Source organism: Engraulis encrasicolus, unplaced genomic scaffold, assembly GCF_034702125.1.
Source record: "Engraulis encrasicolus isolate BLACKSEA-1 unplaced genomic scaffold, IST_EnEncr_1.0 scaffold_28_np1212, whole genome shotgun sequence".
NCBI lineage: Eukaryota > Metazoa > Chordata > Actinopteri > Clupeiformes > Engraulidae > Engraulis > Engraulis encrasicolus.
Genome location: NW_026945577.1, coordinates 2,305,645 through 2,333,047, shown reverse-complemented (window position 1 = coordinate 2,333,047; position 27,403 = coordinate 2,305,645). Strand labels below are relative to the sequence as shown.

At 43.5% G+C, this 27,403-nt stretch overlaps 1 protein-coding gene across 1 annotated transcript in view; it reads right to left on the bottom strand.

Annotated features, from left to right (window-relative positions):
- The window catches only part of LOC134443149 (NACHT, LRR and PYD domains-containing protein 12-like), a 343,863-nt gene that overhangs the window by 246,875 nt on the left and 69,585 nt on the right, over nucleotides 1–27,403 (bottom strand). The window lies entirely within an intron of this gene.

Here is a 27,403-nt window from a genome sequence, read left to right as displayed (position 1 = left end):
TGGCCCAAGGATTCCAGTGATACCAAGTTTATGAAAATTGGCCAAGCGGTTCAAAAGTTACAAGCAGAAATGTACCTGCAACTTTGACCTGCTGGTGGCGCTAGAGTGTTGGGGCTTGGGACCTATAAATCGCTGTGGGTGATGCTGAGTCTGCCCCGAATGTGTGTGCCAATTTACAGCATTTTCCTGCCTACGGTTCTATGGGCTGCCATAGACTTGCTAAGGAGAGGAAAGAGGTGACATAATAATAATAAGAACACCAGTTAAAACATTAGGGGCCTTCGCCAGCTTCGCTGCTTGGCCCCTAAATATGAACAGAGGAGCTGTGTAATTTTTGGAGTGCTGACTTCAAGTCAAGTCAAGTCAGCTTTTATTGTCACTTTCTTCATATGCAGAAGTCACAAGGAAAATGAAGTTACGTTTTCTCTCTATACCATGCCAGGACATGAACATATACAGGACTGACATTTACAGTCTGACATAAAGTCAGACTGACTGACTTAAGGGATGCGTTGAGGTTTTGAATCAAACTAAAAGTGGACTTGACAAAATTTCTTGTTCAGTAATATATCAGAATTATTGTTGATGTTGACATATTGGACATATTGTGTACTAAGGCTTTATGCTGAATTTCACTCTCACTCCTTTTTTCCCCTTGTTTTTTTGTGTTGGTGTGGGTGACAGGAAATGGATCTCAACTGTCACCATCAATCCCCAAATTCCCAGCCATTCCAGTGACTGAGGTGGACGATGACATGCCATACGACGCTTTCTCCAGAAACACAGCTGTGAACCCGCACCAGCTGGACCTTCACACAGAAGATGACGAGCCTTACCTCGAACAATTCCAACACATGGACACGACAACAACAACAACAACAACAACGCCACACTGCTGCAGACACTGTGGCCAGCGTTTTGCGGAGGCAGACGGTCTTAGACGACACAACTGCATCGTCAACAACGGTCAAGCCGTCCCTGCCACCGCCACCGCCACCGCCAAGTCCTTCCATTGTGACCAGTGTGATAAATGGTTTACTCAGTTAGGAAGTCTGAAAATCCACCAGCGCATTCACACCGGAGAGAAGCCTTTCGAGTGTGTCCTGTGCAACCGGCGCTTCACCCAGTCGAACGGTCTCCGGGTACACCTGCGCACTCACACGGGAGAGAAACCTTATCGGTGCGACACTTGCGGCCGACGCTTTTCAGACGCGAATCACCTCAACGAGCACAAGCGCGCGCACACGGGCGAGAAGCCCTTTCACTGCCACCTGTGCGGGAAGAGTTTTGCTCACGCGAAGACGGCCAAACGCCACCAGCTCACTCACAAGGTGGTGACGGGGCCACAAGGCACGAACGAGTAGTAGAGGGCCCTCAATGACTTCAATTAAAAAAACAAAACTTGGATTGAATGGATTGAACGTCTCAACTTCATCGTCGCCTTCTCTGTGTAGGGCTGATGCTGCCTTAATGAATATCAATTGTCGACAAGGCGATATACTAATATCCTGCAGGTGGTGGTAAAATAACAGATTTGTTGATCTTGAGAGAAACATAGGAAGCCGATATGAGAACGGCCCTCCTAAATTGGTTGGTTGTTCTCCCTGAATGAACATTAAAGATCAACCAAACATCTTCTTTAACTCATTGGCTGCCTAAGCCGTCGAATGACGTCATTTCGAATAGTGACGCCCCCTGCCTTCGACGTCGCTTGCCGATAATTGCGTTTTTTTACAGCCACGCCTTGAGGACGGTCTAACCTATGTTGTGTATTAATTTCACGCCTCTAGTCATGTTCTAACTGTTCCTGTAGGTGGCAGAAGTGTCCTTAGGAACAGTCAGGGCAGGGCATTAGCTCACATCAAGAGGAAATGTCAAGACAAAAACATCCCTTTTTACTATTATAATCTCAAAAGTTGCAAAAGTAGCAAAATCATTTTTGAAAGTATGCACCTGTGACAGTAGTCTACTTTCTTGCCCTCTGATTTTAACACAGGTATTCTACTGATTTTAGTAGAGCCTGACAAAAAAAAAACTTCCTCTCATGACCAAAATACACCCCCCTGTTGCCATCTAGCTAGTAGGCATTGTAACTAGCTTGCCCAAAATACACCATGTTCAACCAGAGATGATCTGTGTGGCAACTGTTTCATTTTGGATAATGTGATCAGCCTACACAACATCAGGATGATGCGTACAAAAGATCATCTAACAGGAAAATGCACGGGACTAGTGGTCACCTCAGTTGGGAATGTTTGGCTATTGTTTGCTACGCTAGCTAGCTAGCACGAAATCGCTAACAATTTACAACTAAGCCTAAATAAAGGAGCCTTGGTAAGTCAACTATTTTTACTCATTCTACAGTTGCAGTTATGGATCTGTATAGTATGATCAGCTTACTGTATCATCAAAAAGACAGGGGGGTTGCAGATTCTTGGAACAGAGTAGGCTAGCCTTTGTGTCTGGTCAGACACATTAAGCTCACATGAGAAAGCATTGCACTTAGCCTCAGACCAGCTAGCCTTCCCCACTCCAATCGGCTTGTGAAATGTTGGATATGTGATCAGTACTTTATCAAAAGAAAATTCATTGAACAATATATGACAAGATAGCAGAAACATGATGACAGTAATCATCAATCTGCAAATTGTCCGCTCTGCCAAAGAAGCAGCAGTAAGCTAAGTTGTGCTGCCTGGGGAGCAACCGCTATTCCGACATACCGCTATTCCGACAACCCGCTGTCCCGACATGTCGCTATTCCGACTGCCGTTATTCCGACACTTTTTATCCCCACGCATCATTGCTTCATACTGACATTCACACGGACTATTTTTTATATTGCAGCAGGGAATATGCATGAGTCTTGACACCAACAAGGCGATTGCACTGGAGAGGGCACACATACTCAACTTAAATTTCACTAGCATTGGGCCAGTTGGCAGGTGTTGAAGAGCCAGCTGCTTGTATGCACGGACGAACGAACGAACTGAAAGAAAAAAAGCAGCCAGCCAACGTGCTGCACGCATCTACATATATAGCCAAGTTATCGACTGAAAACATTTTATCAGCAAACCCGAAGAGGATTTCCCCTACTCAAATTGGGTAACGATGTGATGACTATAATGGCTGTGCAGTACAACGATTCTGAGATTTGAACTGTATTGCGTTGTTTTCCTGCGCTTTCAAGGGAATTTACACCTTCCCTATAGGCTATGTGGGAGTGTGCGATACATCCACTAGCCATTTTGGCCGGTGATGGAAAAAAGCGATAAAGCCCTGCATGCACTTTTATTGGGACTTCTCATGAGCATATCGTTCTCTGAAATGTTTAATTTGACCCTCGACTGTAGCCTAGCCTACTTGGAGATCCACCACCATTTTTCAGCAGAGGTAAAAGTGAAAGTGATTCGATGCTGCGATGCTGCGCATGTCATCGCATTGGGTCCCAGGCTTGACTTCGCAACTGGGCATGAAACGGTTTTGCAAGCGCAATGCCCTTTGTGTTTACTTATAAAGTAAAAATAAAAACCTTGAATTGTTTCTCGACATCAGCCAGCGTGAGTCAAGTGATAGGGAAGCAACTTGATTGGGGAGAACGCCGTGGGTGACGAGAGCGCAAGTGTAAGAGGTGAAATTTAAACCACGGGTTCTATTGGACACTTAGTGACACGATTCAGGAAAGACAGACAAAGGGAGTGACGGTTATGGTAGTTTATTTCTCACAATTCATGATTTAAAATACAACATTGAAAATATAAATAAAATACCAAAAGTGTGTCAACCAACAGCGGTATAAAGTGCTGTGTGTGTTTTGCATAAATTAATCACAATCTGGAGTTACCAGAGGACCGTACAAAAGTTAAGTTAGGTTAAGTTAAGTTTCACAAGTCACACCACTGCAATCTATAAATACTGTAGGGAAAATCACAACAATCCATAGTCATTTCATCTCATCAGTGCCCGAAAGGCAACCACGGCAAACTATAATAACTGACACTCATTAATGCCCGAAAACACGTTGCACACTGGGCCACACCAATTACAGTAGGATTCACTACACCATAAAGTAGACCTAACTGTTGTACAGTCCTCCTATGTAGCCTACTCAGCGGAGGTGCCCAAATGCCACCACTACACAGTACCGCTGAGTCACACGCGCATGCAGTCACACACACACACACACACACACACACACACACACACACACACACACACACACACACACACACACACACACACACACACACACACACACACACACACACACACACACACACACACACTCACTCTCTCACACACACACATGCACACAGTTCAACAGCGGGGGAGAAATAATCAATCCCCCGAAAATGCAACAATCCAAATTCCCGTGCTGCTGCTGGCCTGTCAGCCACTGCTGCCGGACGTGGGCTCTTCAATTAGGCCTACTTATTGCAGCTATAACACGCGCAATACCCAAATGCAACTTACAGTTCCCAAAGCGACCGGCCGCAGTCTTAATCTTGGGTAGGTCTGCAACGCGAGGATTTGTCTGGCTGCTATTGCCATTAATATGTGTCAATAAAGAATTGTTAGGTATTTGAGTCTGTTTATCTTCCACTCAGCAGAGTAGCCTAACACAAGTGCGTTCAGTTGAATGGTGCGTGGAAGTTAGCGCTGGTGAGTGTGTAAGGCGGGCCTGGGATCCTGGCACGGCTACACACGCGCACGCAGCGTAATTGCCAACATCGGAAGAAAACCATGTGTAACACAAGGCTGATTGAGTTCTCTCTCTCTATTGCAAGCGCGTAATAGCCTACATAATAAGTAATATTACAGCAGAAGGGGGTGTCATTTTACAGGTAGGCTAGACCGACTGTTCACGCATCACAAATGAACCGATATGGGCTATGTCCCATGCATGCACGTCAGACTGTGGCAGAAAGTCATCCATTCAATTTACAAAGTTCTGTAGTTATGCGCCCAAGTTGGTGCTTTTTGTATAAGAAAGTCTCAGGATTTAAGTCTCATTATTTAAAAAAAACATATTAATTATTTAAATTTATTTATTATTTATTAAATTTATTATTTATTATAATATTTATTTTCCATTTGAGAACATAGTCCTGTGTGCATGTGTGTGTGTTTGAATAGAACCAGTCCATTCACGCTCTGTCGTCTGTCCAGTGAGACACCGCGAGTCGGCTGTGCCAGCTGCAGCGATAGAGCGAGAGAGAGCGCGAGAGGGTGAGAGAGAGCTGAAGGCGGCATGCACCGCGGGTAGGGGGCTTGCTTTTAGTGAAGGCTATGGCGGCCAGGCGTGGGCACTTAACTCTTCGTTTGTGAGCGTCCTCATCCACCAACTTCCCAACGATGCGGCCGTGCGTCTCGCTCGCTCTCCGGTGTCACCGTCCAGCACCTGCACATAAAAAACCCACACCCATCCTATTGGCCCAACTACCTTCCTCCCTTCTCTCGCTGGCACCTGAAATCAATGTAATCAGTGAGTGCGTGAGTTCTCAATTTGTCACCCCGTGACAAATAAATCCACTGCACCTTCCTTCAGCCCTGAAAGGCCGCTGAGAGTTGGGTTCTCTCCGTGGAACCGGCGGTGGATGAACAAATCATTTCAATGAGATGGATTGAGTGAGGCTATGGCATGTGCAAAACGGGGAATTAGAGGCGGGACCGACTTCAGATTAATAGGCCTATTGTAGCCTAAATTTATGTCTGGATTGGTAAGACTTGCCTTTTGGAATTTCTCACAGTTTGCTTTTGTTTTGCCTCGGTTTGGACACGACAACGGCTCTTCTCTCTGGAACTTCAAAATAGGCCTAAGGACAAGGGTTGTGTGCTCCATCATGTCGCTGGATGTTTTGGTGGACCTTACATTGTTGCGATATAATTCGATTGAGTAACTTGGAATGTAGGCAACAAAGTTTATGTCTTCAAAGCAGTAACGTGGGAAAGTGTCTCACATCGCTGATTTCAGCACCACACCCGCGTGGATAGCTCATTTAGATTTAAGAGCCTTATATGGACATGGAGGGAAACGTCGGCTGCCCTGATGACAGCGCTACACAGTAGAGTGGCAGCATTCTCAGAATGGTTCAATATAGGCCTATAGGCTACTTAAAAAAAATGTCGGAATAGCGGCATGTAGGAATAGCGGCGGACGGTGGAAAACGTGTCGGTATTCCGACAATAGACATTAACGTCGGAATAGCGGCATGTCGGAATAGCGCCACGTAACCGTGCTGCCTGCCTGCCTGTCTCCCAGTTCACACAGTACAGGAGGAAACAAATCAGCTGTGATTTGATCCCCAACGAGAGGACTACATGCTAAACAGAGGGACTATGAGACAGTATTTCTGAGTTTAGTATTTCACATGAGTTACATGCACCTGCTGTCATGATCCATTGTGCGCGCCAGCAACAAACCAAAACACTATTGTTTTCAAGCCCATCCCGTTATATTTCAGTACAGTATTAGGTTGAAAAGACCATACAAACGATCTTTTGTTCTGGCTACAGATGACAGGAGACTCTGTAATAGCATCTGATAGGTTTGGAGTTGTTAGGACGGTGTCATTATGAGCAAAAACACTTGCAATTATAGGTCAACTTCAAATGGCGTTTTCTCAGCTTTTTGTCTAGAAAGCAGCATTTTGGCGAATTCCACTTATTTTCAACAGATGATTATGAAAGAACGGAAAGGGGTAGAGAGACACCGTTTTTTTCTGATGACAGATGAGCGTCTAATCTGTGTTTTGATAGGTATGGTGTTGACATAGACACAGAACTCAATTTTCTGTGAGCCTCCAAAAAACACCCAAAATGCTGAAAAATCTCTGGCACTCTGGGTTACCCTTTTATGAAAATGGCTGGCAGCCAATGAGTTAAGAGTAAGATACTTCAAGCCTGTGCATTTCCTGGATCCATATGATCAGGTGAACTCCCCTTTAGGATAGCTTCAGTTAGGAGAGCTTCGGTCAGGAGACCTTTGGAGTTTTACGTTTGAGAATGAATGGAGTTCCCTTGGAACTGTAGATGGTGGTGGCGCACACACCTCATGTAAGCTGTCACCAAATGCCACAGAAAGACAAGAAGAAAGAGGGGACACCACCCCCTTAATAGATGTTTTGGTCGACTCTTTTGCCACATTCACTAGTCCAGGTGGGGTTCTGTTGCTTTTAAATGAATGAATGAATGAATGAATGTCATTTCCTCACACCATCATTTTGACTTTCAGTTTCATGTCATGAACATTTTAACAGTATGGAGAAAAGCGTCCCCAAGTGAAGCTAAATGTATAAGCTTATAAGCTGGGGCCCAGTGGTCTGTAGGTAAATAGGTAATGTAGCAAAGAAAAAGAGAAGAAAATAGTGCAGATAATGCCCCCCCCTCCCTTTAATTTTAAAATCAAAAAACGTACACAAGTGTCTGCCTCAGAGAATCGAGAAACGGACCCCAGAAGGATAAGGACAATCAGTACACACACACACACACACACACACACACACACACACGCGCACACACACACACACACACACAGTTTTTCTACTAGAGATCTTTCTCTTTCTCAGATCATGGTGGCTACTTCCTTTCAAAGAGTCATTAAAAACCGGTCTCACTTGCACGGCCCTTAATTATTTATTTGTGTTGCCGTTGCGTGTGCGTGTGTTGCACAGGGAGTTGGGTAACTGGGGACACCTCTGTGCTCGCCCTGCTTTCTTTCAGCAGGAAAGCTTGTACATGAAAGTATTTGGCAGCGGCGTCACTATCACACTCAGCCTTTCACAAGGGAGTCTCAAAAACACTATAAAAACACTGTAATTTTAACTATAAAAACACTGTCATTTTATGTATTTTATTTTGGTACTGCTGATATTTCACACACTCTGTACAAGTACCCTTGATATTATGCATTTGTTTCTGATTAATTTTTAATTTATTTCAATTTAGTTTTTTTTATTTTTCATTTCCATTTTGTCTTTTACCTTGTCTAGATTTAGGAAGTATGGGTGGGGTCTTTGTTCTGTATTATTAATCAACATTTTGTTACGCTACTGACGCCACATCTTCATTTATGATCCTGTTGATGTAAGCTTAAGATTGTTTGTGAAATTCAATAAAATATTGTATTATTTAAAATATTTCGAAAACTACCGTGAGCCCTGAAGGGTTGGTGGGAGTGGGTGAGGGGGCCTGGGCACTTTCTTTGGGCCTTTCCCATTACTAATCTCTACCCCCAGCGCCTTCCCCATGCCCCTTGTGCTTTCCAACGAAGCTGTAGGCCTAAGGTGCAGGGCTTGAAACGCAACAGCTACGAATTGGGATACCCCTTCTGAAGTGAATTGAAAGCCCAACTGGGAAACTCCAACTCCCATTGTCATTGTGACACAGCAGCACCTTATCAATGGTTTGAATGTCCAGTGATGAGAGGAACCAGATAAGAGGGGAATAGCTGACTTCAACCAGGCCACGGTGTTGGGAAAGGAGGTGTTAAAGCCCGCTATTGAAATCTAATGTTTTATAGGCCTATGATAACAGAGAATACAGCCTAACAGAGTCAGTGTGTGTGTGTGTGTGTGTGTGTGTGTGTGTGTGTGTGTGTGTGTGTGTGTGTGTGTGTGTGTGTGTGTGTGTGTGTGTGTGTGTGTGTGTGTGTGTGTGTGTGTGTGTCTTTCAAACCAGTGGGTGGCGCTAGATGTCAGCGAAGGATAAATCGCCAAGACGAAGAAGTACGAGGACGAGGACAAACAGGAAAGACCACCCACTATTCCCTGGGACCACCACGAGTAAACATAGAAAAGAATTTTACGTACACAATAGTTAGTGTGTGTGTGTGATTAATTCTTAATCTATAAATCTCCATTGGTGACTGACGGCAGGATAGCGGCCAATTGTAGGCTAGCAGCATGAGTCGGGCAGAGTTGAAGCTGGTACAAAAGAACCTCAAACTGGGGTTGTACACGACGAAAGCGAAGCAAGGCAGGTCTGAGGTATGGGAAAGTTTCTCCGTTGTTTGTGACGGGAGTGGAGACGAACTGGAGTTCGTTCAATGTAACTCGTGCCCTAAAATACTCGTGTACAACGGACACAAGTCCGGTACCTCTGCCTTGTGGCGACACATGGCCACGGATCACAATATAGAAAAGGTTCGCGGATTGGGCTCGAACTTGGAGGAACCGGACGAACCGGAGGAGGGGGTAGACGACGCGGTATACGAGAGACAAGTTGCGGAGCAAGCATTGGCTGAGGCTGTGCGGGCTGATGTTCAATGCGAGGTGAGGTGCTAAAAAGGCAAGCAAATGAGTCAAGACCTGGGGACCATTCCATCATTGGCGCTGAATTCAGCGGCGCTTACGCACAAAAGTGGAGTTTCAACTAACAGCAGCTTAAACTTGAGGCAGACGCCGTTCCACCACTGAGGATCAGCTGCGTCTTGGCTAGTTTCACTTCAGCGGCGCTCATCAAAGCTGGCGTTGCGCTCGTGCACGTTGTACATGGGAAGTCCATATCGACGATTGTCGAAAATGCGATCATGTTGTAGACTCGGGCATGCCTTGTCAAGTCAAGTCTTTATCGAAGATGTTAGGCGACCATCTGTAGGTGAGCGGATAACGCAACCGCACTTTGAATGAAAGACCAGCGTTCGATCCCCACCATGCGCAATGACAGATCATAACTCAATTATCAAAGGGAGAGTCTGGTCCGAACCTGCCATCATTTCAATGCGCAAAAATAAAATGCTTGCATCATCTAAGGTGTTTTAATTTTATCTTTCAGAAGAATTTATTTTATGACAAAAGGCATAGACTAGGTAAAACGTTAGGCAGAGATAACTGAATCATTGCATTGCAAACTCAAAGCGTAGGCATCTGCAAGGTAGTTGTGAAGACGTTTTTTTTTATTGCCTATGCTGAAAATAGCCTAAAGGTCTACATTTAAGGTAGACATATTGCTTGACAGCAATTGAAGCCAGCCACAAAGCGACATCAAAGGAGAGAATAGGCAAACGTAGGCCTATGTTATAAAGTTTTCATTTCTAACATGTCGCCATGCAAGACTTGAACCCGGGACGACCACTTATTACGCAGCGCACCTGTCCACTGTGCCATTCCCGTCTTCTTTGTTGTGGAAGGAATTGTCCAATCTCATCTTAGTAAATCAACACTATGAATGTTTTTTTTTTAAATGTGCTGATTATCAGAAATCCCGCGAAATGAAAGACAATGCCAACTATTGTAGTTTTTACTGGCATTATCACATCATAGACTATTAAAATAGAGTGACTGGTTCGCTTTGATCTCGTAAAATGATGGCGGGAATCAAGCGGAACGTGCCCGTTGTGACAGCTGTTTCCTACAGGTTCATGTTTTGTGCTACACTGATTCATTTAGCCTGGTGTTAAACCTGGGAGCTACCAGGTTAACGTTGGAGCATAAATTACCGTGGCAACTCAGCTGAGTTTCAGGTTAGCAAGGCTGATGGAACGGATCTCTGTCTAAAAATAGCTTAGTTTACCGACTTGAGCTCGGATTTGGGGTTACCGCCGTTGATGGAATGGTCCCCTGGTCAGGACTCAGAATGTTGTTGACTATGCGTTGGTAAGGAGTTTTTAGATTTATTTCACAGAAGAATAAAACGTGACCGAAAATCTCATGAGTAGAAGTGTCCAACTAGGTAGGGGCAGTCCATTAGGCCTAGCCTATGAACTACACTGGAATCATTCACTTGATGTTAATCTAGATGTATTTGCTTGCAGATTAAAGACATTTCCCACTTTGTCAGTGAAAGTCATAAACAAACCTGCAGTGACCTTGAGAAGGCCAGTCAATTCATCACCGAAGCATTGCAGGTAAGCAAGTGTCCACTCCTTACTAACAGATATTACAAGCTAATGTCTGATGGCCTGTCTACATGTGTGTGTGTGGGTAATCACGGCCTCATGCGAGCATCGGGGGGCTGGTTGCCATCTCATTGCTGCCCCTGTCAAACAAGGAGTGTGCGTCTTAATATGTGACCTTGCCTCCTCCACTTGCGCTTGTCTCCTCGCCCCGCCTCCTGGCCCCTCCTCCCCACCACCATATCTGCGACTGAACACTCCACCTGCACTACTACATCTGTGACTGAACTTTCAACCTGCACTAACTCAAAACATACACATGCACACACACACACACACACACACACACACACACACACAAGACTCTACAATTGAGCTTTTGCAAGATATTGAAATATAATGCTGTTGTCAGTGATGTCATCATGACGAGAAGCGAGTGGAGGAGGCAAGGCCCCATATTAAGATGCAATCAAGAACCAATCGGTCTTGATGTATGCGTGTGTGTGTGTGCGTGCGTGCGTGCGTGCGCGCACGCGTGCGTGTGCTTGTGTCAATCAGAGGGAGCTCCGGCGAAACATGGGACTGCGCAAGTTAATCCACCGTCTGGAAGAGCGGGTGGCTGGTGGGAATGGAAGGAGCACACGGACATCAGAACAGACAACAGAGACAAACTGGCAGCTGAAGTTCCAGGTGGAGGAACTACAGACACGCCTGAAGGACAAAGACAACTCGCTAACACAAGCCAAACAGGTGTGTGTGTGTGTGTGTGTGTGTGTGTGTGTGTGTGTGTGTGTGTGTGTGTGTGTGCAGAGGCGATTCTAGGGCAAGCTGGGGCCCCAAGCAAAACATTCAAAAGACTGAACATTCATAGCAAATCCCCGCTACTGCAGCTTAAAGTGTGAGCTTTTATTCATCATCTAGGCTTTGGGGCCCCAAGCAGCTGCCTGCCTTGTCTGGTGACAAGGTGTGTGTGTGTGTGTGTGTCTGTGTGTCTGTGTGTGTGTGTGTGTGTGTGTGTGTGTGTGTGTGTGTGTGTGTGTTTGGATCCTTCAAGCGTCAATCACACAGAAATATAGTCATGAGACAATCAGTGCGTTCCAATATGCAACCTTGCTTCCTCCACTTGTGCTTGTGGCCTCGCCCCGCCTCCTGGCCCGTCCCCTGTGCAGAAAACAATAAAGTTTCTCAGCTGTCAGCCTAGCCACAACAACAACAACTTTTGGTGGACTGTTTTTCATTCACCATCCCAATTGCAAATGAGAAAATGATATTGAAATATAATGCTGTTGTCAGTGATGTCATCATGACATTACTTCCTGGAACGAGGCCACGAGCACAAGTGCAGGAAGCAAGGTCTCATATTGGAACGCACACAATGAGAGAATGATAATGCAACGGAGGCTAACTGGCGTGGAACGTTAGTAAACCTCCCTCCCGAAAGCCTCATGCCAAAGAGGGTGGAGTAATAAAGAGGCTTCAAACCCCTCCCACCCAATGCAAAAGTGTGTGCTCAAGTTGGGTCTCCTAAGGGGGCGTCCCCTCCTTCTTCTTCTATTTTTGAGGTGTTTGCACGAGAAGTGCGCTACCGCCATCTAGAGCGCTAAGGGGACTTCATTCATTTTCAACCGCAGGACTCCGAAGGTCTCCTAACCGAAGGTCTCCTAAAGGGGCGTTCACCCGACAGAAAGTGGATACCAGAAATGAAACAGAATGACTTATCTCTGTCTAGAGTATCTCTGCTCATACAGTGTTGATGCCGTTGGGCTGGAGGACTGGTCCTTTAGTTCAGCAGGTACTGTACCGTGCCTCCCATTTCCGAACCGATGTAGCTGACGAGGTCGCAGGTTCGCGTCCCGAGGGGGACAAACAGGTGCAGGAAGACCTCCGTCACACCAATAGAGGAGGGAGAGATCACAGTCTGTATGTGAATGCACATTGAATGAGAGTCAGTATATACTGTAATTGTTGTTGGTTTTTTTTTCAGAATATTGCTGTCCTGAAGAATGATCTGAGGGACCTGAAACGGCAGCTGCAGAGCCCCCAGAAAAGTCAAAGGTACACACACACACACACACACACACGCACACACACACAGGTATGGCTTCATCCCCTATAGTCTTCCATATTTACTTTGTCTGTGATGATTTGCCTTATGTGGCACCTAAGTCACGCCATTCTGCATCTGGTCCTTGGTGCTAGACTGTAACTCGCAACATTTTGAGTGGGAGTGAATGGAGCGAGTCAAGCTAAATCCTGATTCCGTTTGGCATGTCCTCTGGATTTCACATATGATGGCAGTACATTTTGAAGGTTTGGATTGGCTACAACGTGCGCCTCAGGTATTTTGACGTGAACCGAGGCTGAAGGTACACAGCCAGCTCTACTGCTGCACCACGGCTTACGTGGCTGCACGTCAGACATGCGACCTCTGTTGTGTAGTTCAAATAATTACACATTTGCACGCACGCAACTCACAAATCGCTTGACAAGTGAAGTCGACAACCACTCCGTTGGCTATCATTAATTCTGAGGTACAGCATGTGTGTGATTGGGGGGAAGACTAGGGTACCCCATTGGCCTGAGCATGGCACACACACGCAATAAGGTTACACCTTTAGTATAGTTTAGACCCTCTCAGTAGGAAATCTACGCAAGTCTTTGTACATGAATCTTTGCGCACTTCCACTCTCTATCTCACTCCATGGCTGAGGTGCCCTTGAGTAACCAACCCCCCCCACTGCTCCAGGGACTGTAACCAGTACTGATAATAACTCTGCATAACACGTGTGAGCTAAGCGTAATGTAGTGTAATATATCACTAATATCATTGCTATCACCCCGCAGGACGATTCCGAAAGTGACGGAGTGTCAGCTGGATGAGGAGAGCCTGAGCAATATTGTGGTGGTACGCACACCTGCACACACATACCTTTTATCGCTTCCTTTCTTTGTTTTTATGTCTTTATTTCTCTCTCTCTCTCTCTCTCTCTCTCTCTCTCTCTCTCTCTCTCTTATCACTTTCTTTCTTTATGTTTTTATGTCTCTCTCTCTCTCTCTCTCTCTCTCGCTCACTCTCTCTCTTTCTCTCTCACACTCACACACACACGCACCTTCTTTCTGTATTTCTTTTATTATTTTTTTTTTTTAATTTATCCTTTATTTTACCAGGAAAGGTCCCGTTGAGTCACAGTGACTCTTCTTCCAGGGAGTCCTGGCCAAGAGGCAGCAGGTTAAATGTTACAAAAGAAAAACACAAAAGACAAAGAGGAAGACTACCAAAACACTAGACAAAACAACAAAACATTACAAAAAGTACTGTAATATGTAACACAAGATGACAAGTCTCACATTTCTAAGATTAAAACTAAATAATAAAATCGTAATGGAAATATGGCTTTATTTCAGCCATGAAGGCCAGTGGTTCATCCAGTAGAGCCTGCTGTAGACGTGCAGCAGGAACCAGACCTTTTTTTTCTTCTTTTTTAAAAAAAAAGTATTTTTTGGGGCCTTCCGGCCGTTATTATTACAGGACAGTGGAGAACAGAAAGGAAATGATTGGGAGAGAGAGACGAGGGAGGGCTGGGAAATGACCCCGGTCAGACTCGAACCGGGGTCCCTGTGGGCATGCAAGCCCAAATGTGGGGGGCTAACCGATAGAGGAGGAGATTTTGGACTGTCCGCACCTAGGGCTGCAGGAAAGGAGAGTTAGACACGTGACGTCACTATAAAAAGAAATGGCAGTCGCTGATTGGCTCTGTAAAATAGGCACGTGACATTTGAGTCTTCCTGGCAGAACTTCCGCTGGCTACATTTCTTTATTTGTCTCTCACACAATCAAAAAACAGTTTTTATCTGCATTATTACAGTGCAGTCCTGTTTTCCAGGGAGAGATCCGCGGGGTCCAGCAGAATGTTCTTGTTGCAGTTAAAGAGGAAGCTGCTGAAGATGGATATCCATGTAGTCAGTCAGGTATGATGTACACACACACACACACACACACACACACACACACACACACACACACACACACACACACACACACACACACAGAGGAATGAGCGTGAAATTAACTAAATTCATCACCAGCCAAATGGCTAGTAGATGTTAATCTTACTACACACAAGAGCTCCCCAAGGGATTTTTTCATGCATAGTTTCACATGTCAGTGTTTCCCACAGAAATTTTGGAAACTATGGGGGCAGCCGGGGTTTATTTTGTCCTGGGGGGGGGGGGGGAGGGGTGTGTCTTCTGACACGGGCCTTTTTTTTGGGGGGGGGAGTGTATTCTTGCAGCGTAAATGCAAAATGGCAAAACAATGACTACAGTATGACATTGGCGCATGGAGAAACTGTAGGCCTGGGCCTATATTTCAGCCATTTGTATTTTGAGAAATAAGGCTACATAAGATTTTACCCATGACTTGTATAATAGTAGTACATTGTCATTGTCAAAAAATGCAGTACAGTGAATAATTTCTGTTTACAACACAGTTTCATTCGTCCCTCATGCAGGGGTCTGGGAAACAATAATAAAACAAAATAGGAGCAGAGATAAGAATTTAAGAGCACTGTGAAATTGTTAACGCATAGACAAAAAGGGTCTTAGAGGGTAGGCTATGCCTTTTCCCCCACACATATCTGTAGGCCAGTGTTGGGGGTAACGCGTTACTAAGTAACGTCGTTACGTAATTTAATTACTTTTGGCACTAACGTAGGAACGTAACGCATTACTCTTCAAATTTCAGTAATTTAATTACAGTTACTGCGCTGCCGTAACGGTCGTTACTCGTTATAAATTTCAGCCTTGAAATCATCTTAGTTCTAGATGCGCGAAGAGCTCTGTCTGGGCTGTTTTCCCCAGCCCTTCTCGAGCTCTCGGAAGTGGGTGTGTGAGAGAGCGCGCACGCAGACTGCTGTTCCTTCCTCGTGCATGCAAGGTCTTTCACTTGGACTGTCATGAGCCCATTGCGCTGTGATGTGGTTAACCTATACTACAATACGTTGAGTTCCACCTTCATTTTTTCTAACCTTTTAATTTACGCCATAGAGGGAAAGTGAAAGTGATTCGCTACGCAGTTACATCTACAGTCATTCCGAGTTCATCGTTACGCAAATGCATTCTAAAACAGCTGTACCCCATATCGCAAATGCCATAGCCTCTTTTGTGCTCACTGATGACAGTTAAATAGGCTACACGGCAAAACATTTTTTGGGGGGTAGCTCCGTCAGCAACAGCAGTCAGCGCGAGTCAAGTAATTGGGAATAATAACGTGAGAACAAAAGCGCAAGCAACACCATAGCGTTGAGGCCGCCACGTTCTTCAGGCTATTCAAATGTGCCTGATCAAACCGTCTTCCAGCACGAACGGATTCTGCATTCGACAGAATCTTTAATAATAATGTTGATGCATATGCAATGCAATGCGTAGGAAACTGAAAGGCTTTGGAGTAGCCTATAGGAGAGGATGTAAGCAGAGTGTCCTACCTACAACATTTCTGTTTGGTATGGCCACCTCACCTTACTCATTCTGTTTTTATTCTGTGAGACCAAAAGTAATTTTAATGCTGACATGACAATAAAAGACAATATTCTATTCTGTAATGTTAGACTAGATTCAAATGTATTGACACTGTTATAAACAGGCCTACAGGGCAATCATGAAATGCATTTCAGATGTGAGAATGACAATAGGCCTATATGAGGGATTCCATAGAGGTAGGCCTACAGTTTGCACAGATTAAAATATTAGGCCATTTACACAGCCGGCCTACAACCTTGGGAAGCAGGTGTATTATGAGGTGTGCTGGTTAAAATCAATTTTCCCGCGAAAAAGTAAAGTAAAGTAATAAGTAACAAGTTACTTTTTAAATTTAGTAATAAGTAAAGTAATTCAGTTACAATTGAACGCAGTAACTAAAGTAAAGTAACTAACTACTTTTAAAAAGTAACTTACCCAACACTGCTGTAGGCGTACACATTCTACATGAGGGGTGCTGGTCACAGGGCCAGTTTTTTTTTCCAAATTCCTCCCATTAAAAGGGCTGAACAACATATTACACATTTATGTCTATATTCACATTCATTACACATTAATTTCTATATGCAGCCCGATGTCTCCTCTGCTGTGTCAATGAAGGTCTGTCACCAAACTCATTACAACTGTAAAACAAAGCCTAGGGCGTGTTAGTAAACTCATCCCAACTGTCCCTTCTCTGAAGGTTTTTTATATTGCTCCCAAACCCAAGTAAACTACAACAACTTGACTAGGCTTTTGATCCCTGTCTTTCAAGCACTTGTGGTTCTCTCTATAGCAGGGGTGCCCAACCTTTTTTTAACCAAGATCTACTTTTGAAGTTGATGGTCTGCCGTGATCTACCAAGTCAAATTCAAGGATGTCAGTATGAAAATTTAAGACCACCATTTATTAATCACCATTATTATGAACAAAATGTTTTCAGTAGGCTACTATGGCCGTATCTTTTCAGTGTGTTTTTAAAGTGTGTTGAATAGCCGATCTTTACAAAGCAATGCAGCACTGATAGTATGCAGAGATAATTTCAATCATACACAAGTCATAAACAACTGAAACAATTTCAAAATGATAAACATTTGGTATATAAAAGGCACATAGGCCCTATTTCTAAAATATGATGAAGCATTATCATGCCTTCAGTGGTATAGGCTACAAATTAAAAAGGGCTCAGAAATTCACCATTTGTTATGGGTAAATAGTAGGCTACTATGAGAGAGAGAGAGACAGAGAGAGAGAGAGAGAGCAATGAGAGAACTCATTGGATTGGTTAACACCCCTGTTAAGTGTGACTTCTTCTATGAAGGTTTTTTTTTTCAGCTCTCTGGGACAGTAGCACAGCAAAGGCTTTCTATTGTGAGTTTGGCCAATCGTTTTGTCCACAACTGAAGCAAGAAACAGCACAAATTGAAGTGAATTCCATACATGTCAACAACTAACATTTCCCTTACACGCGGCACGCGATGTAAACGCAGTTAGCGATGATGCATGCGACTAGCGATTTGGACGAAGATCCTCGCATATCGGCGTGTCATAACGCATCGTTGCGCACATGCTCTGTTACTCACCCGATGTTACACGTGTGCACACATGAATCAACTGTAATACCCTTACGGTCACTTCCTAATGCTTTCCCCTCATTCTGTGTTACCCTGGGACTACTTATCTAACCAATACAGAGTCTATAGGATGTATTTACTCCAGGAGGAAAATGCGAAGGAAATTCAAAATCGTAATTCAAATCGTTTTTTAATAAAAACGGATATCGTTAAAAAAATGTTTAAAAAAGTAAAAAAAAAATTTTTAATTTTTTTTTTTTACATTTTCGTAAACTATGGCGGCCAAATTTAAACTATGGCGGGCCGCCATAGTTTCCTCAATGTATGGGAAACACTGCATGTACTTATACTGACATAACATGAGAAAGTGCATGTGTACTTAATAACTTCAAGTGTAATCGGACATGTTACATGAAGCAGCATGAAAACTTGTTTATGCATAGTTCTAGACGCCTTTTGAATTTTTAGGTGCTACAATGCTACACGGATCCATTGACTTTCACTAGCTTAGCGACATATTCCCTCTTTTAACTTGTCTTCAAGCAAGACAACGCTTAACATGAAAAATAAGACACTTTACCACCTTTATGAACCCCAGCCAAGGATTTTAACTGTAGTAAGCCCCAAAATAGTGGCATACACCTTTAAGTTTCAATAGGAAATGTACGGAAGGATCCTGTACACAAGGCCCCTGGCCAATGAATTTACAACTTCTTATTGAACAGTCGGGTCGACACCAGTCTAAATTTGTTGCCTACAATCTACAATACAACTTTTCGCTTTCCTTTTAATTGTTTTTTTTTATTATTATTTAAGTCGTCTCTGTTCTTGTCTTGTTGTGTAGATGAGACTGACCTCCCCACAGAGCAGAATTCCTCCTCAGTTGCAGACATTAAAGCTGAACTTGATCAGGTAAAGTCACCATTTGTTTTTAAAGCAATAATCAACATTGCATTCAGGGTTTTTTTGGGGGGAGGGGCTTTATTGTGATTGGATAGTGAAGATGGTGTTAGATGTTGAATACCCTTGGGTTGGAATTTGTAATCATTGTAGATCGGTTCAAGCCCATGATGTGCAGAACCGTTTTGGAGGCTGAGTTGGTACCTGAACAACATGCATGGGACATGGGGGGGGATTGGGTGCACAGACATAAGGTGATGCAAACACTGCTAGCGCCCAAAAACTAATTAATAACAAAAGAATATATTGCAATGAATATGCTTCTTTAGATATTCCACTAAATACAACAAAAAATAACTTCATCCATTACATAGCGCCATTAGCTGTGGTTGCACCACCCTGATGTGTGCGACTACTAAAACGTCATTGACCACTGCATTACTCTCTCCTCTTCTCAGTTCTGTTCCACCTATCTACTGTCCCGTCACATTAAAGGCAAAATACTGTACAGACTCTCATATCCCAACACACACTGTACATTGTGGACCGACGAGGAGAAAATTAAGCCATATTGTGTACAGTTTTCTAAACAAATTGTCTTCATTTGTGTTCCCTACTTCATTCGTGATTTTCAGGAGGAGGATGAAATGTCAGACATGGTCCCAGTCATCAGTTCTGTGATGAGCCAATCCCCTGCAGATCCATTGAAGGCCTTGAGATTGTCGGTGCAAGTGGTCGAGCTCTGTTCAACAGAAGGTCAGCAGGGAACGAGCAGCAAGAACCATGAATGTGGAGAAACGCCTGTTGCTGGTAAGAGTTTTGCCAAGGAGAGTGGAGTAGAGTAGAGTAAGATGATTCAAGCAAAGAGGTTGGATATATAATAAAGAGGAATCGAAATACGCCCACTTACTGCAAAAGCGTGTGCTCAAAATTTGGTCTCCTAAGGGGGCGTTGTCCCTCCTTCTTCTTCTCTTTTCGTGATGTTTGCACAAGACGTGCGCTACCGCCATCTACAGCGCTAAGGGCACTCCATTCATTCTCTACCTCAAGACCTCGAAGGTCTCCTAATCGAAGGTCTACTAAAGGGACGTTCACCCGACGTAAAGTGGATACCGGAAAAGAACCTGCCTGCTTTATCTCACTCTCATATACGATTCTCTGATTCAAGCCTGTGCATTTCCTGGATCCATGTGATGTCATGTGAACAGCCCTTTAGGAGACCAGTGGTGAGGAGACCTTTGGGGACCTAGGGTTGAGAATAAATGGAGTTCGCTTGGCACTGTAGATGGCGGTAGCGCACATCTTATGCAAGCCATGACCAAATGCCTTTCAAAGAAGAAGGAGGGGACAACGCCGCCTTAGGAGACCGAACCTGAGCACACTCCTTGGCATTGGGTGGGCGGAGTTTGAATCATCTTAGTCTGCTAATCTTTGGTTTAGCTGCTCAGGCATGCCACAGTTGAGAAGCATATGTGTGATGTTTGAACTATCATGCTGTTTGAGACATACACACAAATCCTTGTCCAAAATAATGATATCATCTATAATCACTCACTAAATGATGAGGGACTTTTTTTTTTTTTAAATCATACTTTGCTATGATTATTTTGGGCAACGCTTCATGGTTGAGTGAGTGAGTGAGAGAGAGAGAGAGAGAGAGAGAGAGAGAGAGAGAGAGAGAGAGAGAGAGAGAGAGAGAGAGAGAGAGAGAGAGAGAGAGAGAGAGAGAGAGAGAGAGAGAGAGAGAGAGAGAGAGATGGCAGCGGAAGGTTAATGTGTGTGTGTTGGGGTGACTTTTGAGAGTGAATGAAGGGTGATAAATATACGTTTTTCATGCATACATGCACATGTGTATGTGTGTGTGTGTGTGTGTGTATATGTTTTTTTTATTTTGTAGGGGTAGCAGAAAAAGGACCAGAAGTGCAAATCCCCGGTGCGGTGGTGGACAACAATGGGAGGCCATACAAGCGCTCTCACGGTGGCGAAGGTTCCCCAGAAAAGGCGTCTCTGAGAGAGCACACGCGAGACGTTCAGACAGAAGACGAGTCGGAACCGGAACAAGTCCAGGAGCAGCAGCTCTCAGGAAGGAGGGCCTCCCTCCGCAAGAATCGTGGCCGACGTGTCACGACGAGCGCTAACGCTGATGCCGCACACAAGCAAACTGACACGGGGGAGAAGCGCCACCAATGTCCAGATTGCGGCAAGGCGTTCCAATATGTGGGAGGTCTCACAGCGCACCGGCGCGTCCACACAGGGGAGAGGCCGTACGCCTGTGCACAGTGTGGGAAGAGTTTCACGCAGGTGGGAAACCTCAGGAATCATCAGCTCATCCACACGGGAGAGAAACCGCACCAGTGCACAATATGTGGCAAACGTTTTAGACAAGTGGGGGGACTGAGAGTGCACCTTCTCACGCACACAGCAGACCCGCGCAAACGCCCGTCCAAACGCTGTAAGAAGTGCGGCAAAGCCTGTCTGAATGCACAACATCTCGCTGCACACATGCGCATTCACACGGGAGAAAAGCCCTTCGAGTGTGGAAAATGCGGGGAAAGTTTCAGACACTTAGGGTCTGCCACACGCCACCAACAAATGTGTGGTGCCCTGAAGTAGCCTGGCGATCCAGAACGACACACGAAAATATGGAGTTTCCCGCCGTTGTAGGGAATATCTGGTGCTACACGTGAAAATGCTGGGCTGTGCCCTGACCAAAACCATCCCTATCCCTAAGCTGTCAGTAAAGCAACCGTTCTGCTGCTTTACTTTTTCCAAGAACAGCGAAACAAGCAAGGAAAATGGAGAAATTGTGCCCAGACCAAAACCACGCCTAACCATAACCAAGACATTGTAGAACACGAGTTAACATGCAAAGTCGTACAACACACACATAATAGACTGTTCAAGTCTGGGTGCTATCTTAACGCTTTGGATGATGCCTTTTTGGTTTTCAAATAGGTCTAGGCAGCGGCTCTCGTTAGAGACACAGAACCATTACATACAAGCAAAGATGTGTGTTCTACAGCCACCTCCTGGAACAATGGGTGCGTTCCAATATGCAACCTTGCGTCCTCCACTTGTGCTTGTGGCCTCATACCTGGAAGTTGTACGTCGTGATGATATCACAACAGCATTATATTTCAATATCTCGCAAGAGCTCAATTGTTAAGTTATTTTCTTATTTTCAAACAGGATGGTAAATGAAGAATAGTCCACCAAAATTGTTTTGGCTAGGCTCACAGTAGAAAAACTTAATTGTTTTGTCCACGGAGGCGGGGCGTCAGCAAAGCGTGAGGCCACAAGCACAAGTGGAGGACAGAAGTCTGCATATTGGAATGCACCCTATGTTAATGGCATTTGATGAACTGCCATTGCTTAATAAACAATAGAACATTACATGTGCGCTGTGAAATATTTTTTGTAGTTTTTTTCCAGAATTCATGCTGCCTTTTTTCATTAATATGTACCGCCACTATCACATTCTAAGTATCCATTTATGACTGGGAAATTTGAATTTTTCATACATGAAAAGGGGATCTTCTCCATGTACGCCATTTTGAATTTCTAGAAATAGATTTTTTTTTTAGCTGCAAAACTTAATGTACTTATACTCATAACTAGATTATTATTTAGAAACTATTAATGAAAATATCAAATTTGGCAATAGGCAGCATAGTTTCAACTAGGCCTATACAGACGTCTCCGACTGCTAAAGGCATATCCCTGAAACACAATGCAGACATCATTTAGGCTACGTAGTTAAGAAAATTAGGATTCCATGTTCTTCTAGTAAATGATTTACCTCTACCACAAGGTTAACTTAATTAGGTGTACTATTGAACCAGCCTCTTAGTATACCCCCCCAGAGCTAGACCAACTCGGGGGGCAACCGCCATTCCAACATACCACCATTCCGACAGTATTTGATTGTCATTCCAAGCATTCCAGTAATTTGAACATTGTTGCAAGGACTTACAGGTGCGTCAACAACGTTCTAACTGAATTGACATTTGCAACAATGTTAAGTTGTTTATGTTAATGTTAACTGTTGCTAACAGGCTAGCAACTTCTCTTTTGAGAAACTCACCCCTGGCTTGACCACTGTGAGTAATGAGGGTGTCTACTTCAGTCATCGAGGCCTTTGGTCGATGTTTCACTCGCACTCCGATGTGGATGTTAGCACCTTCACCCCTCCAGCCACCATCACCAGTTTAGTTGGTTCCTGTCGTTTGAAGAGGGGGTAGGCTCTCGCCCCCTGCCTCATGCAACGGCTGGGTAGCACCCTCTTCTTTGTAAGTTAATCATCCATAGTAGGCGGGGGCCTGCGCCAAAAACAGTCACTGCTGCTGCCTACTTCAGCGTTGTCAATAGATGCCTTACATTTCATTTGATCAATCGAATCTTTCCGGGTAGAACCACTGTATTCAGACCAGACAACCAGAACACAAACCAGAACCAGGACCTTTTTAAAGATTCTTCACCATTGCTGACCTATAAATCTAGACGCCCCTAGTGACCAAGCAAGAGAAAGATGATTCAAGCCTGTGCATGTCTGGTATGCAGCGTGTCACTACTCCAACCCCAATGGGGTCTACCTTTGGGGCACTACAAGCCACTATGCCATTGGGGTGAATTGGCGTTATTTTAAATGATACCACTACTCCCTTAAAAATATTACAATGAAGATTAGACCGAATTAAAGCCGCCATGTATGAATGAAAACAAAAATGCTTTTTCCCCCCTTCCACTCTTGGTGTAAATGTCTTTTTTTCATCCAACATGCAACATAAATGTTAATATTCTACTGCGGTAGATTTTCATTATATAATATAATTACCGTATATCACAATAATATGAAATATATTAATTATTAATGACTGCTTATGGGCTTAGGTGTGTTGTTGTGTGTGTTGCCTCTGCATTATAAGCCTCCCAACGCCCCCCTAATGGACTGAAGAAACACTACTCTGGGACAATTATTTTGAACCAAGGGCCACACACACACACCAAAGGAGATGTGGCAGGCAACTGCAGTGTCCATAATGACAACAAAACTAGCTATTTCATTCCTGCGCACTGTAACAAAATAAATTCAGATGAAGTTCGATTCAGGGGGCAGCCGTGGCCTAGTGGTTAGAGAGTTGGTCTTTCAATCTAGGTGTTGCAGGTTTGAATCTCCCCTGACCTCTCCATCCATGGCTGAAGTTCCCTTGAGCAAGGCACCTGACCCCACATTGCTCCAGGGACTGTAACCAATACCCTGAAAAATAATAACTGTAAGTCGCTTTCAATAAAATGAAAGCGTCAGCTAAGTGAAATGTAATGTAATAAAGGTCAAGTCCATAAGACCCCTGCCATTGGTAACCATTACCATTAACTTACCATTAGTCTTCTAAAAGCTTGGTGGGCTATGGAATGGCTCGGTGGGCCGCATATGAGCCCCAGGCCTCAGTTCAGTGGTGTAGTCTACGTAGAACGCGGGTATACGGAGTATACCCACTTCTAAATTTCAGGGATTTCAGTATACCCACTTAAAATTGATTGATTCATTATTTTGAATAGCACAAATATATACAGTATACCCACTTCAAAAAATGCTCAAATATACAGTATACCCACCATAAAAAAGTAGACTACACCACTGCCTCAGTTTGACCACATAGTGTATGAATTGAATCAGTACAACAGACTATGATGGAAATGAATGTTTGTGAACCTTCAGAATATGAAGTACAGTATGTGCACGTGTGCACAATTTCAATCTTTTTCTTTTAAATATTGAGTTAAGCACTATGTCCGACCCACTCTGAATTTGAGTTTGCCAGTTAAAGTATACTCTACACTAGTGTTTCTGCATCACATTCCCTCATTATTTATAAATACATTTATTTATTTATAGCCTAATCAATCGTATGTGGCTTTTTGTTTGAAATAAGACATGCTTTACTGCAAATCTTTAACTACAATTAAGCACATTATTTAAAGGCGCACTGTGTAAGATTTTCAGTGGCTTATTTCCAGAAGTCATCCTTCCCATTCACAAATGTTACCTTTTTCATGAATACTTATCACCATCATCACATTCTATTCATTATGACTGGATGGCTCTTTTCATACATGAATAGGGGGATCTTCTCCGTGGTCCGCCATTTTGAATTTCCAGAAATAGCCATTTTTAGCTGCAGAACGTGCTATATTTTGGTCATACTAGTAAATATTAGTTTATTATTCATAAATAGGCTATTCATTCTTAGTTATTGACCAATGATGATATAAATATGCAATATAAATGATCATGTATTGTGTGTTGCCAGCATACAGAATTTACTGCCTACATCAGGGGTCAGGAACCTATGGCTCTAGTCTCTCTAGTCTAGCCTATGGCTCTTTTGGGAACTGTATATGGCTCTTACTTATCTAGGGTTGCCAACCATCCCTTGAAATGCGTAATCGTCCTATATTTAAAAATAAAAGTGCAGGTTCCACATTGAGTTGAAACAGGACATGGGAGGTTAAAATGCGTTAAAATGCAGGAAATTACATCTAAGAAATACAACATTTTCAGGGGGAGGACTCCCAGACCCTTGCCATAATGAAGTCGACAGTTGGCAGCCCTATACTTACCTGTTATAAATAAAACTAATAACTTGACACTGCGCTCTAAAATTGTTGGGCTCAATTGAAATACATAATTTTAATTGTGTTCAGTGTTTTTAAAATGGTAAGGCTCTCGTGAATTTTTATTTTTTTTAAATTGGCGTTTATGGCTCTCTCCAGCAACAAGGTTCCTGACCCCTGGCATACATAGTATTTCTATCTTTGTGTCTCATATTTACTGATGACTATTTACATTACACTACATTACATTACATCTAACAGATGCTTTTAGCAAAAGTAACTTAGAAACTAGGACAAAATCAGAGCATTCAGCTGTTGAAAAAAGTTTTGTCGCCTATCCATCTGTTTGGAACAACAGCTAATAATAACCTGACTTTGAATTAATCACTTGTCTTCAGAAGTCGATCATATGAAAGCTACAACCCTCCCAAATAAACTTTTAAAAATTAAGTTCACACACAGAGGCACAGTCTACAAATTGAAAATATATACTGTTTATTCTGTTTTAAACATAATTTGCTCTCATTTTATTTTCAAGTGTTGTAGTCTTACAGTCATTGCATTCGATAAACCACATGGTTTTAGGCTCCATAGTAGACTAACATCTCCATCAACAAATTTCATAAAAACACACTAATCATCATTAATTCTACTACTGTATATTTGGAGGAATCAGAAAGCATCCATTAGCACACATCATCCAACAACATATCAGATATCACAGTCATTACATCTACTCAGTGGCGGAACAATTGCACACAGGGCCCCAGGGCAAAACACTGATAGGGCCCCCATACAGCCAGTCAAGGTCATAATAGGGCCCCTAAAACCAATACAAGAAGTCCCTGGGCCCAGGGGAAAATGCCTTGCTTGCCCCCCTATAACTCCGGCCCTGAATCTACTACTGAATTGCTGCTGTGATGGTTGCCATGCAGGGCAATGGGACAGAGGACTATATTGACAAACTTATTTTCCATGTACCATATGTCTATCATCATGACGTTAAGCACTCTGAGGCCAATTCTGTTGTGTTGAAATGTGCTATACAGATAAAAAGGACTTTATTAGCTTTATTAGCATGGCGTGGGCAAAGAGAGATGATACACAATGTTATTTTGTTATTCATAGTAATATGTCCATCAAAAAACAAAAAAACAAACAATATAACCACCGTGTGTGTGTGTGTGTGTGTGTGTGTGTGTGTGTGTGTGTGTGTGTGTGTGTGTGTGTGTGTGAGTGTGTGTTTTATTTTATTCTGTAGCACTTTGGGTCAGATTATGCATGGGTGGACAAAGATAAGCAAAAGGTTAGCATGATGTGGAGTTATACAAACACAACAATTTCAACTAATACAAAACAATGACAACGGCATTGGGATGTTATGTACATGATCATCTCAGCTGTCTAAATAATTACACTTGATGTATACCAGTGGTTCCCAAACTGGGGGTCAGGACCCATAAGGGGGTCATGAAAGTACTGCTGAAGGGTCGCACACAGAAGTGAGTGTTTGCATAAAACCTTGAATATGTGCTTTTATAATCTTTCCATAAATTGTTAGTAACAATATTCCCTTCAATGGGGAGCAAACATATCTTCCTTTCCTTAAAGTTTAGCAAACATAGGTTTTCACATTTAGAAAATGGGAGGTGGGGGATTCCGAAAATCTCCTAGCCGAAAAAGTTTGGGAACAAACAAATGTTAATAAAACATGTTGATCAACAGAGTTAACACCATATACAGAGTGGGTTTATCAACAAATTTAACAATGTATACTCTGTGTGTGTGTGTGTGTGTGTGTGTGTGTGTGTGTGTGTGTGTGTGCTTGCGTGCGTGTGTGAAAGGTGTGCATGTTAGAAACCCGCTAGAGAAAATGTGTGTGTGCACCTCTGTAATAGAGCATGAAGCAGCTTGTGATGAGGTCAGAGGAGTGTTGGGAGACTTATGAACAAGTCCAGGGGGTATTCTA